This window comes from Marmota flaviventris, chromosome 5 (genome assembly GCF_047511675.1).
Source record: "Marmota flaviventris isolate mMarFla1 chromosome 5, mMarFla1.hap1, whole genome shotgun sequence".
Taxonomy (NCBI): Eukaryota; Metazoa; Chordata; class Mammalia; order Rodentia; family Sciuridae; genus Marmota; species Marmota flaviventris.
This window is the reverse complement of record NC_092502.1, coordinates 160,603,972-160,617,589: the sequence shown is the minus strand read 5'-3', so window position 1 is coordinate 160,617,589 and position 13,618 is coordinate 160,603,972.

Below are 13,618 nucleotides of genomic sequence, written 5' to 3'. Positions count from 1 at the left end.
GGGGGCCACTTCCTCATCTTCCAGGGGCTGGGGGCCAGCGTGACCACAGGCTTGGCTCGGGTTACACAGCTGGCATCTTGTCCCCGCCACTGCAGGACACAGCCCCCATCCCAGGCCCAGGAAGGCCCCAGGTCTGGCCTGCCCGTCTCATCCCCTCCAGCCTCCTGCTCCAGCAGCTTGCTGTCTGGTGAGCCCCATCAGGTCTCAGCCCAGGCTGGACGGCCTTCCTGCCTGGCCCTGCAGAGCCGCTGCCCCCTGTCATGGTCACCTCCTCAGAGTCCTCTGGACAGCCAGGCTGCAGCGGCTGCCCAATAGCCTGACACACTCCTCTGCACAGTCTCTTGTCACCCCCTGCCTTCCCCTGCCCTGCCCCTCATCCCGGAGGGAAGCTCCCCTGTGGGAGCCGGCCCCAAAGGTGTGTCCTGGTCACCGTGGTATCCAGAGCACCCCGGCACTTGCATGGGACGGGGGTCCAGTGGCTGCTTGTGGGACAGATCAATGACCCCAGGAAGGAAGGGGAGCTGGCTCAGAAGGCGGCTGCTGCTGACGGCGATGCAGATGGCCGGGTGATGACTGACCCTGGCCAGAACCCGCTTTCAGGAGGTTCAATCGCTATCCCATGTTTCAGATGAGGCCACTGGGCACAGAGAACTCCGGCAGCTCTTCCAAGGTTGCACAGCTAGAAAGCAACCTCAGGGACTCTGGGTCTCTGAGCAGCTCTGGTACAGAAACATCCCTGAGCTGGGGGCCTCCTCTGACGGCATTTAGAGAAGGAGGCAAAGTGAGCTCCCAGTTGGCACTGTGCAGACGAGGCAAAGAGAAGCCCATCCTGCCTGGACGTCCTGCCTCCCTGGGTGAGCTTGAGCAAGTCATGTGACCTTCCCTTTGCAGACACCCAGGCATTGCCTAGATCATTGAGCCCCCACTACAGAAGTTGCTGAGCTGGGCTCCAGGGGCTTGGGAGTGAAGAGACCCGATATCTTCCTGCAAAGTCTCATGACCGGGCAGGAGAGAGGGGCGTCGCCTCCCAGGACAGCTGTGGGGCACTGCTGGGACAGCCCCAGAGCCACAGCACCCACTGTCAGACCCGCTTTACCTTCCTGGGAAGCCAGGAAGGTGTTTGGCAAAAATATGGCTAATTTTGGAGTTCATGAAGGAGCTCTGCATGCATCTGTATGTACGTTATGTAGGTGAGCCGGTACATAGGTGTGTGTGTGTGACTGTGTGCACGTGTGGGCGGGTGTGCACATGCAAGCACATGCACATGTTTACAGACCACACGAGGGTGGAGGTGTGAGGCCGCACTTTCTCTAGAGGACTGCAGCACAGAGGCCCTGGGTCTGGAAGGGACAGTGCCCATCTGTTAATTATGAGAAGCCCAGGACGGTGACAGACAGAACAGCAAGGAGGTCAGGGGGACAGAGCCTTTACGCTTTGCTGAGAACCTTGGACTTGACCTCAGATACCCCATCCTCACTCCCTAGTGAAAAAGCTTTTATTCCCCCAGTTCCATCACCAACTCCTGCCCCTGGTGAAGATTCTGGACCATATCAAGTCGTTCGTCAGGGTTCTGGATCCCACTCCCGTGAGCAGCCAGCACCAGCAAGCTTAGCCAGCCTGCTCACCCATCCACACGGGGCCGGCTGGACTCCCGCGCAGGGGCTTGTGCCACTCTCACTGCTCCTTGTCCTTCTCCAGTCCCTGTCCTGCTCCCCACACGCCACCCCAGGGCACTTCTGTCCATGTCTCTTCGTAGCATCTGCTCTAGACAGCTTCTTTGCTGCTGTGACCAAAAGACCTGACAAAAACGATTTTGGAATAGGAAAGGTTTATTTGAGAGCTCACAGTTTCAGAGGTCTCAGTCCATAGACAGCAGACTGCATTCCTCAGGGCTCAAAGTAAGGGCAGAACATCATGGCAGAAGAGTGTGGCAGAGGGAAGCATCTCACATGATGACCAGAGAGAGAATCCACTCACCAGACACAAAATATGTACCCCCAAGGAATGCCCTCAATGACCCCCCTCTCCAGCCACACCCCACCTGCCTTCAGTCACCACTCAGCTAATCTCATCAGATTATTAATCACTGACACCTCTAAACCTTCTTGCACTGTCTCACACATGAGCTTTTGGGGGACACCTCACATCCAAACCATCACAGCATCCTGTGTCATCTGCACAATCTTGGATGTCCCTGTGCATACAGCTGTGTGTAGGTGTGCATGTCTCTATCGTATAGATCTGTACATGTACACATGTGTGCAAGTATCTGTGTGCACGTGTATGCATAAGTGCATTTCTGCACATGGGGTGATTCTGTCATCGTTTGCCCCTAAACTTGTCTTGTGTCATCTTTCCTCTTTAACAACAGCTCCCAACCACACGAGCTTCTGCAGTGTAGATGAAACAACCCTTCCCACCATTCACTGATTCCCCACAGCCCTGCTACGTTACAGACCTGAGGGTAACATGCGGAATAACAGCTTTCAAGGAGAGTTTCACACATATGATCACTTATTTCCAGTGGGCTGGGATCTCAGGAGTGGAATGTGTCAAATCAAAATCTATACATGTTTTTGCCGGGTGCAGTGGCACATGCCTGTAATCCCAGTGTCTCAGGAGGCTGAGGCAGGAGGATTGAGAGTTCAAAGCCAGCCTCAGCAGCTTAGCGAGGAACTTAGAAACTCGGAGAGACCCTGTCTCTAAATATAATAAAATTAAAAAAAAAAAACAGCTGGGGGTGTGCCTCGGTGGTTGAAAACCCCTGGGTTCAATCCTCAGTACCAAAAAAATAAAATCTATACATGTTTTTAAAATTCAATCAATGCAAACACACTCCTTTCCAAAAGGTTGTAAAACTACATCTTCATAAGCAGGGCACCAGAGTACCCTTCCCCACACCCCAGCTGGTAGAAAGATACAAGAGCCACCTTGAATCTTTGCTGGTGAGAAAGTACAAAGCAATAGTCTCTCGTTGCTCTAACCCATATTTTCCCCACTACTGGAGCATTTGAACAACTTTTTGGTGATTGTTGCTCATTGGGTTTCATTTTTAAAGCTTTGTCTTCTATGAACCTTTGCCCATTTAAAACATCAGGTGAGTTTTCCTTTTTAATTAATAGATGATAGAAATGAACATCTGTCATCTGTCTCACTGATGTTTTTGTGATAGATAGCTATTGTTCCAATATTACTTGTGGCTACTTTTGCCATATTTAAAGTGTTATATTAGATATATTAAAAATAAATCACTACATTAGATTTCCTTATAAGATTTTATTTTATTTGCTTATGCAAGTCTTTATCCCATCAAGAATATATTGTGATCTTGGGGGTCAAATGATGCTGTTCTTATTTCCTTCCAGTTAGCTGATGATGCTAATGAAGTAATTGTATTTCTTCCACTAAATTAAATTATCAGTGCTACTGTATATTAGCTTCTCCAGGATGGGAAGCCTCCCTGGTCTTCTGCAGAGCTGTCTGTCCTTTGCACGTCTTTGTGGACTGTCTACCTGGCCTCCTAGCAGCATCCGCCTTTGCTTAGACAGCTCTCCTCTGTCGTTGCCCTTTAGGATCTTGGCTTTTCTCGAAGAACTTTCATCTTCTCTAAAATTTCAAGACCCATGAAAATCCCTGTAGGTCTGATAATTGCAATTGAGTTAAATTTATAATAATAGCATTAGAAATGTGATACTTTTGTGATATTAAGCCTTCCCATCTAAAATTATAATATGCCTTTCCATTTATTCTTATCTTTTATGCTTTATGTCTTTTAATAAGACTTTACAATTTTCTTTGCTATTTATAGCTTTTGTTATTTTCATTTCTAGGAACATTGCTAACATAGAGAGCGATTATTGATAATTACATTTTTATCTCATATATGAAGTCTCATATTAATTCTAATAGTCTCTTGGGTTTTTTCATATACGATATCTTCAGCACAGAAGACGTTCTTCTGTCACTTTTCTCAGTGTTTATGCCAATTATTTTACTTTATTTCATTACTCTATTTTTAGAACCTCTGAGAAATGTTAAATAAAAATGATAAAAACAGGCATTTCTGTCTAATTCTTGGTTTTAATTAAAATTGTGTAGATATTTTGCTACTTAAAATAATATTGCTGGTGGTTTTTAATAGGCAGTGTTTGTTGTAGTTAAGCTGTTTTGTTTTGCTTTTTCTTACTATCCATTTGACTTTAAGTTTTTAGTAGAAATGCCAGATAAGTGTTATCATCAGATACATGGCTACTTATTTATCATATGGTTTTTCTCCTGTAATATATTGATATAATGAATTATGTATTTTGTTTTAGGTTGGGATTTTGTTTGGTTTTGTTTTTGGAGTGCTGTGAACCTAAGGCTTTGCACACGCTAGGCAAGCACTCTACCACTGAGCCTCACTCCCAACTCGGAATTATGTATTCTTAGACATCTAGGTCCCTAACACTCTTGCTGAAATTTGTTGGGTTAAATAACATGATAATATATAATGATTGTTGTATAATATATAAGTAGATAGATAATCCTGTAACTGTGATACAATATTGGTATCAAGATCATAAAATGAATTGGGAAAATGTCCCTCTTTCCATATTGCCTGTTCAGAACAAGCTGAGAGGCCAAGACTGGTCCTGGGCCTTGGTCAATCACAGTCCCATCTCCTGTGCAAATTTGCAGATGCAGTTTTTCTTTATTCTTTGTGCCTGGTCCCCTCATCGCCCCTGATTCTTCGCCCTCCCCCAGCTGTGCCCATTCCTGCACCTGCTCCAGGCACATCTGTCTTAGTGGTCTCCTTGAGATCTCACCTTTGGGAATGATTTGTCCTTCTTGTTCTCCACTTCATTCATTTCATATTTATATTAAACTCCCATTCTCTGTTTATGAAGGCTTATTTTTTTCTGGCAAAATTTGCAAAATGATTGTTTTCCCTTTTATGGCTTTGACATAATAATTTTCCTATTAATCTCTTGCTGATCCAAGATACACAAATGTGTAACTTATTCCCAGTCACATTAAGTTTTTGTCACCACTTATTTCCAGCTTCCTTGGTTTATGAAGGTGGTCTGGTCACTTTAATTTTTATAATATGTTAGGGTTTTCTTTCCTGCAAAATATTTGTTTGTTGGTTGGTACCAGGTATTGAACCCAGCAGTACTTAACCCCTGAGCCACAATTCCATGCTCTTTATCGCTACTGCATGAAGTTTGCTGATGGCACTTTTCAAGTCCTGGATATCCTGACTCTCTTTGCTATTAATGAGATCTAATTCTGAGAAAGGAGTATGGAAATTCTTAATCATGTCGAGGAGCTTTTGCTTATGTGTTTCTGCTCTGTGTTTTGCATATAGATGCATCATGATGTTATTCCACCAATTCGGGTTTCCATCCGCACGCAATGTTTGAGCACTTATGTTTACACGAGTAGTACTTTTAAGCTAAAATTTGAATTTGGGATTGTTCACTGGATTCTAATGCTGTCACTTCTGCCCAAACGTCTTCCTACCCAATCCTTTATCTCACCTCCACCCCTCCCTCCAGGTGTGCTTCTTGGGGTTTGCTGGCTAATCAGTGGTGTGGCCCTCCAGTGGTCCCTCCATGGTGAATCCCCACCCCAGGAAGCGCCAGGCCCGATGTTCTGGATCTCACTGCTTCCGTCCCGGTTCCTTGGTGCTGATTTGGACGGCTCTTCTCTCTTTTTCCTTCTCACTCCTGCTGCCTCGGCCGGCTGCCTTTCACCCAGGTCTCTCCTTGTTGGCCTGGAGGGCCTGCTGGGTTTCCCCTCCCACTAATGGTCACTGCCATTTCTGCTGTCCCAGAGAGGTCAGCATGCTTGTCTTTCAGTGAGCAGCGTGTCACCTAGTCTCCACATGGTGACTCTTTAGTTCTCCCCCTTCCTCTTGACTCTGGATTTTCAAGTGTTTTTCTTTATCCCCAAGAGATTTTAAAACATGTACCCACCCCGACACTGTCAATCCTATTCGTGATTTTTGCCTCACTATTGTGTTCTTGGTAGAATTTCCCTTATAAGAACCCTTTTCACGCGTCCTCAATTAGCAATCACGTTACATACTTTCACACAGTCTGTTCATGTATGTGGACCCTGAGCTCAGCCCACATGAGTCTCCGGAGAGTCCCCTTCTTCTTCAGTGTTCCCAGCCAGGGGGCTCATGGCAGATTCTCCCTCAAACTGCCCCACACTGAGGGTATTCCTTCACCCAACAGCAGACCTAGGCCATAGGGCTGTGGACTTGTGGCCCCTTCTCTAGATGCTATCCCAACACCAGGCCGACAGTGCTGTCATTTAGGGATCTGGGGTCAGTCTGATGTCCTCTCTGTCATAGGAATCTTTCTCTTTTGGCCTAGAAACTTGTAAATGTTTTTTGTCTTTCTTAGGGCTTATAGGGGGTTGAATAATGCCCCCCAAAAGATAATCCGGGTCTCCTGCACCTGTTTGAAAATAGTCTTTCAGATGTCATTACACTTCGGATCTCAAGATGAGACGGTTCTGGGTTTGGCTTGGTCCCTAAATCCAATGATTGGTGTCTTTAAGAGAAAGGAGCAGGGACACAGCTGAGGGGCCTATGAGGACAGAAAGACGGGCTGTCACCGCCAAGATACCAAGAACCACCAGACGCTGGAGGAGGCAAGGGAGGGCACTCCCCTCGAGTCTCAGAGGGACGTTGTGTCCTGTGCTGGGACAGAAATAGGAAAGGGCCATCCAGAATGAGTCTGCATCTGTCCTAGAACTTCCTGACAGCTCCTGGCCCACATTCAGGCTGAGGGCCAAGGATGACGGTAGCATCTTTTCCCTGTTTTAGCAGGTGGGCCTCGGGAACACGCTGGAACAAGAATGGTGTGGAAAGGGGTGCTGGCCCAAGAGAGGGAGCCTGGACTACATGGGCCTCCCCCAAGGCCTGTGCTCCAAGTGTGGAGAGGCCTCCTGCCGCAGGGACCAGCCCCATGCCGCAGAGGCCAGAGTCCTCCCAGCTGACTCTGCCTCGCTGGACGGACCACCACAGACGGACAGAGGTTCACCAAGAGGAGGGAAAACCAAGGGCAGCCACTGTTACCAGCCTACGAATGGCCTCCCTGAGCTTCCTGAGACCTCGTAGGTGCCCTTTGAGAACAAGTCAGCCCACAGACGCTTCTGGGAACAACCCTGCCCCCACTTGAAGCCAGCGGAGTCTGCCCTCAGCCTCCTCAGTTCCAGGCCAGAGCCACCGTGGGTCCATCTGAGAGGCCAAAGGCTCATCCTCAAGGAGCCAGAGTGCAAGGTCACACAGAACCAGAGGGTCATTTGAGAGGGAGCAGCAGTGAGCCCAGGACTGGCAGCCAGAGTGAAACTGGGGAGCAGATCAAGCCCCCTGGGGAGTAGACCCCAGGATGGATCTCCTGAACCTGCAGAGTGACCGTCTTGTGCCTTCCCCTCCTTGGGAAGCAGCCTGCTGGCCCCAGGGGCCTCCCGCTTACCCCTGCCCTGGCTGACCATACATGGAGCCCACCATGGATCTGGCCCCTTCGACTCCAGGCTACTGTCTCAGGTGGATGGAGTGTGAGGATTCCCTGGGAAGGAGACATCCCACCAGGACACGTCCCATGGCCAGGGGAGTGCAGGAGGGAGTCAGGACCTTGACCAGCTCCCTGAGCAGCCACACCCTGTCTGCCACCTCCTTGTCACTTGATGTGGGCTCTGGGTCTTGGCAAGCCGGCTGTCTAGACACTGGGGCTCTGGCCAAGAAGAGCCTTTTGGAGACTGTTTTGCCAAAAGAGATTGTGGCTTTCTTGGCAGAGGTGGAAAAGAAGGGCCTTTCTGCCGCCCAGCCTGGTAACGCTCTGAAGAGCAGCTGACGTTAGGACTCACGGCCAAGGGCTTTGCTCCAGCTAAAGCCAGAGAACTGGCTTCCCTGGGAACCAACCTTGGCTCAGACAGTCCTGGATGCAGCAAATGGAGGAGGTGGGACCTGGCTGGGCTCCAGTTCCCTCGGTGATGTCGCCATGCGGGTAGGTGGGCATGTTCTCCGAGAACACGTCTTGTGCTCCCAGCCCACGGGGCTCAGACCAGCTCCTGGTGCACTTGGTGAGGAGCCGGCAAGCTTCCTGCTTCTCCAAAGGCTGTGCATGCGACAGTCAGCTCTGCTCCACCCTAGCTGCCTGGGGCCCTGGGAACACTCATTTTTCCTCAGAATGTGGCATTGCTTCAGAAGAAGTTAAGTGTCCATTGGCAAAGTCTAGGGAAGTGGACACTGGACAGGTAAGCCTCAGGGTCTACCCCAAATGCCAAGAAGACCCTTCAGAAGCCCAGTGACTCTGCAATAGAGGGGACAGGAATGCCAGGCTTCTGTGAGCTGAGGAGCAAAAACACCCAGGAGGGGCGGGCTATGTCCTCAGGTGGCACAGGAAGGTGGGGATGAACACTCAGAGGTCAGATGAAGGACATTTTTCTCTGAGGATGGTGAAGGGTGGCATCAGAGCTGGTATTGGGAAGGAGCTGGGGGAGGCAGTCTGAGGGTGTGGAGGAGGATAGAGGGGCTCCAAGAGCAGAGGGGCTGTGGAGCCCACCCCAGGGAAGGACAAGAGGCAGCTGCACCTCATGGGGGTGGTGGCTGGTGAAGGCCCGGGTTGCTGCCCACCGGCTTCCACTTCCTGCCTGAGGTTGGGGTGAATGTTTGAGGTCAGCCCAGAAACCAGACCTCCTCCCATTCTGTCCTTTCCAGTCACAGCTGAGCAGCCGAGCTCCGGCCCAGAGCCCGAGGCCGGTGGGGAGGTGCCCCACTGGAATGGAGAGTGGTAAGCACGTCGCCATCTCTGGGAGGAGTTCAGTCAGGACTCAAGGCCCCCAGGCCAGACCAGCACAGGCACAGGTCTGAATCGCCAGCCTGGCACCTAGGGACTGACCGGGGACCTCGGCTGGGCCCTTTGTCCACTCTGACTCAGGGATAGTCCACTCCCAGCCCTTGCCCTTCTCCTCCCCCAGACGTCCAGGTCCACAAAGAGGCAGGATCCTCGGTTTTCCAGGGCTGTGAGATGACTCTCCCACCTGCCCTGGTCCACCTGCCCCTCACCAGGTCTGCTCTGTGGTGGGAACAGCCCCTGGAGCCAGGGCCTGCTGGAGCAGGAGGGTGAAGTGATGGCCACCTCCACCCTGCTGTGATTGCCCACAGTGTCCTCGTCCCTAATGCCAAGCTGGGAGCCTCTGACCTCCCAACAGGCTGGGAGGGGCTGATTGGAGGGAGCTGAATCCCCTCCTGGTCAGTCTCCTGAAGCCTTCCAGGATTCCCCAGGGAGACCAAGCCCTTGCAGGCTCTGGGGCACCACAGGGATCACCTGCCAGTGGATCTCACAGGCACAGGAGCGAGCATGGTGTGTCCTCACAGTGGATGGCAAGCAGCTGAGGGCCACCCAGATCGCTCTGTGTGGGCCCGTGGCATGGTTTTGGCACCAGTGCAGGGTCCAGCATGTGGGTTCACTGGACACTCACTGGACAAATGAAGCCTAAACTTCCTGAAGAGAGCCATCCAGAGCTGTGTGCCGCCCCATGCGTGTTCCCTGTGCCACATGCCATTTCAGGCACAGCTAGCTCAGTTGGCAGAAGCCGAGTCCCCCTTCTCTTAGAAGCCGCCCACGAGCCCTCGTGGAAAGTCTTCCTTGCCTGAGGACGCCCCTTTCCTTCTTGTGCACGTGTTCTGTCCCTGGCCCTGCAGGACCCACAACTCCCAAGCCGGGCCTCGAGAAGGAGGAAGCTCTACCTCCTGGGTCTTGGGACTCACCCTGGCCCAGCAGCCACGCTTTCGGGAAGCCATGAGGAGGGGCTCTGGCCCAGGGTCCCAGCTGACGTCAGTCCCCAGGTGTGAGTGAGGACGCCCCTGAGACCACTCTGTCCCATCACCATCTGACTCAAGAGGACCCCTCTTAGGAACCCCCAGCAGAGCCCATGAACTCCCCAAAGGAGCAGGAGGAAGAGGGGGAGGGGAATAACATGATTAAAAATAGTAATAAAATATTTTAAATAAAATAATTTAAAAATAAAATGATTAGTTTTGTTTTAAGTAACTGAGGTGTGGGATGACTAGATATTCAGCAATAATAAGTGGAGCACATGATAGACTAACAGGGGCTGTCAAAACCTCAATGACAATTCAACACCTGGACATCTTCAAATAAGCCTTCCCAGACATTCTACCTTAGGAGAAAGCGGTGCACCTCTTCTCAGTGAAACCACCGGTATTCTTTTTTATTAAATCATTTTGAATCTCTTCTGAGAGATACTGTCATCCTTCGCCAACATCGTGTGCTAGAGCAGAAAGAAGGGAGGTCATTTAAAGGATCATTAAATTTTAAAATGTCCATTTGCAAAGCATGCCCTGAGGGCCACTCGCTAATACCTGAGAAAGTCTATCCAGTTTGTTCATTAGCATCATGTTTTCTGTCAGGTTCTTTCTTTGTTCAATGTAAAACTGTTTGCTCAAAGACCCAATATTTGAGCTTGAACAGGGTTGTTTTAATAATTGATCATTAAATAACTTCCACATAGAGTGTAAGTCAAAGTTAAATGGATGAATAAAAATCAACTGGGTTAATAGTATCACTGAAAAAGACCCCAGATGTCAAGCAGGCTAATGTGCTCCCATGACAAGGAAAGTCAGTCACCTCAGAACTCCTTAAAGGGGTCAGACTGGGTCAGCCACAAGCAGAGAACAGGCCAGGGCCGGACAGTTTTATGGGAAGGAAGTCCTTGGCGAGGGAGCAGAGATATCCTCAAACCATCCGGTGTTTGCAGAGCATGGTCTCCGGGCCTCAGCTATACCAGACCCTTGGGGATACAAGGCTCCTGTCTGTTCCCAGAAAGATAGAAAAAATCAAACCTGTTTCAGGGAAGTTTTTCACAGTTGCACAATGGCTCCATCCAGACTCTGAATCTAAGTTCAGGACTAGCGTGGAAGAAAAGGTGCACCACTTCGTGAGGATAATCAAGATTGTTGGAAAGACTTCACTGCACTATATTTCAAGACTCTTAAATTTTTTCACAATATGCCCCTAGAATCAAGAGTGGCTGTTGATCTTGGAAGATGGATTTTGAAGTTGAGGCCAATCACAAACTTTATAAAAAGTGCATTTGCTCCTGAGATTCTTGGAAAGTGACAAGTCAACTAAGAATAGGTTTCCATTCTCTTCTTCTTGCTTTTTTCTTTTTTTTAGAGTGTGCTCAGATGAACATAACTGGGGTCAGCATAGTTTTCGATTCACCTTAAAACATCAGTAGGGCCCTTCACGTGTATCTGTTTGTCCATATCATGTATTATGGTGACACCCTTAGCCTGCCACTCAACCCAAGGAGGAGAGCTCTGCAGATAACCACACCTGTGTGCCCTCTCCCCAGGCTCTTAATCTCTGTTCCCAGAGGCAACCATTATCTGGAATTTGGAGTTCATTATGCCTTTGCTGCTTTTTTATGTATAGACGTACATATCTTTGTTCAAACATATTTTGTTTGTCTATGTATTTTAAACAATTTACATCCTAACCAAAACACCAAAGCAAGAAGAATCTCTTTTTGCAAATGATATTATCTCATTTGTAGAAAACCCTAAAAATCACACACCCATTCATGCAAAAACACTTAGAGCCAATATCCTTCACCACACCCCATCTCCTAAAGGTGCCACCACCCTCCCCACAGTGTCCCAAACTGGGGCCAAGCCGTTAGCACATGCACCTTGGGGAGACATTCAAGAGCCATACTGTAGCACCAGGTCAGAAACATTTACTGTTAATCCTGGTTTAAAATAAAGCTTTTATTTTTTATTAGGAATGGGTAATTTTATCAGCTGCTTCTCTACATTTACTAAGATGATTTTCTCTTTCAAAGTGATGATCCTTTTTGGATTTTCTTATATTAAATTTTTGGGTTCCTAGGCATCAATCATCCTTAGCTTCCTAAGCGATTCCTAAGTATCAATTATGACCATCTTTAACACTGTAGGGTACAGTTTGCTAATATTTTTTTTTTAGGATCATTGAATCCATCTTCCCAAGGGAGACGGGCCTGCAATTTGACTTTCTTGTACTGATGTTATTGAGGTGTCCAGGTCAGACCTGGCTCATAAAGTGAGCCACTGACGGGAAACCTCAAATAATTTTTTCTGTTTCAACCCATTGGTCCCACAAATTAACCTACCCATCCCAGTGAGCAAGATGGGAAGAAATTCAAAACAAGGCAAGAGGGCATCTTATAAATTATCAATCTATGAACAAGCATCTGCTTTATATGAGCCCAGTGTTCTTCAACTTCAGCTGAAAATCAGAATCACTTGGGGAATTCTTTTTAAAAAATGCTTCTGTGGCTGAGGATGTAGCTCAGTGGTAGCAAGCTTGCCCAGCACGCCTGAGGCCCTGGATTGGATTTCCTTCACCACAAAATTAAAAAAAAAAAAAAAAAAAAAAAAAAAAAAGAGATTGCTCATGAGGGACCCACCTAGGCCAATTAAATCTGAGTCTCAGGGTTGAGGCCAGCCATTGCAGTTAGCCATGGCAGCCTGAGGAAATCCAATCTGCAATTAGGATTAGCAACAATGGCTCATAAAAATCCAGATTTTTCTTCCTTGTAGCACTCTCACAGATTTGCCATCTTACAATGAACCAGTCCATGGATTTATCAGTGAGCATTTGCCAGCTCTGGAATATTTCTGGAAACACTTCAGGCTTGATAGTGCTCCTGGGATAGGGTCTCCACCTCCGAGTGCAGGCTCACTGGGAGGGAAAGCCGCCTGAGCTTTAGAGAACAAGCCCTGAAAACTCACTGTTACAGGGAAGCTGGACACAGAACAGACTTCATGATACCCTAGAATAAATGAGGCTCATGCAGTCAATGAAATCTATACAGTCACAGAAAGTTACACCAAGATGTTCACGATCTGATGTTTCTGCAGATTCCAAAACTCTGGGTGCCAGTAGTCAAATAACATTTTGATACAGGAGACAAAGTTAAATGAATAAGAAACAAATAGTATGTTAATTGATTTGTGCTTAAAAAAAGTGATATACAGTGTCAGACAGAAAAATAAATTTTAGTGATCAATTGCACAGCATGGTGACAATAGTTAATAACAATCCATCATGTATTTCAAAACTGCTAAAGAAAATATTTTAAATGTTCTCACCAAGAAGGAATGATAAATACGCAAGATAGACACACAAATCAGCTTGATTTAATCACTTCATAAGGCATACCCTGTCCTAAGATCACAGTATATCACATAAATATATGTAATTGTTACTTGTCAATTCAAAGCAAAAAAAAAAAAAAACAAGAACATCCTAACCAGAACACCAAAGCAAGAAGACTCTCTTTTTGCAAATGATATTATCTCATTTGTAGAAAATTGGGTTCTTGTTTTTTCCTCTTTGCAATTGGACTTTACATTAGAATTTCTTATGCAATGAGGAAAATAAATAAATGAAAAAATATAATGAGACAGTAATCTGGTAGTTGATTCTATTTAAGGTACTTTATTACAAGAAAAAAATTTTCCCATTGTAACTCCAGGTAGAAAGTTGAGGGGAGGGGTACGCAATCTCCACAGACATTCAGAACTAACTAGCGCCAAGTGTAGACCCAG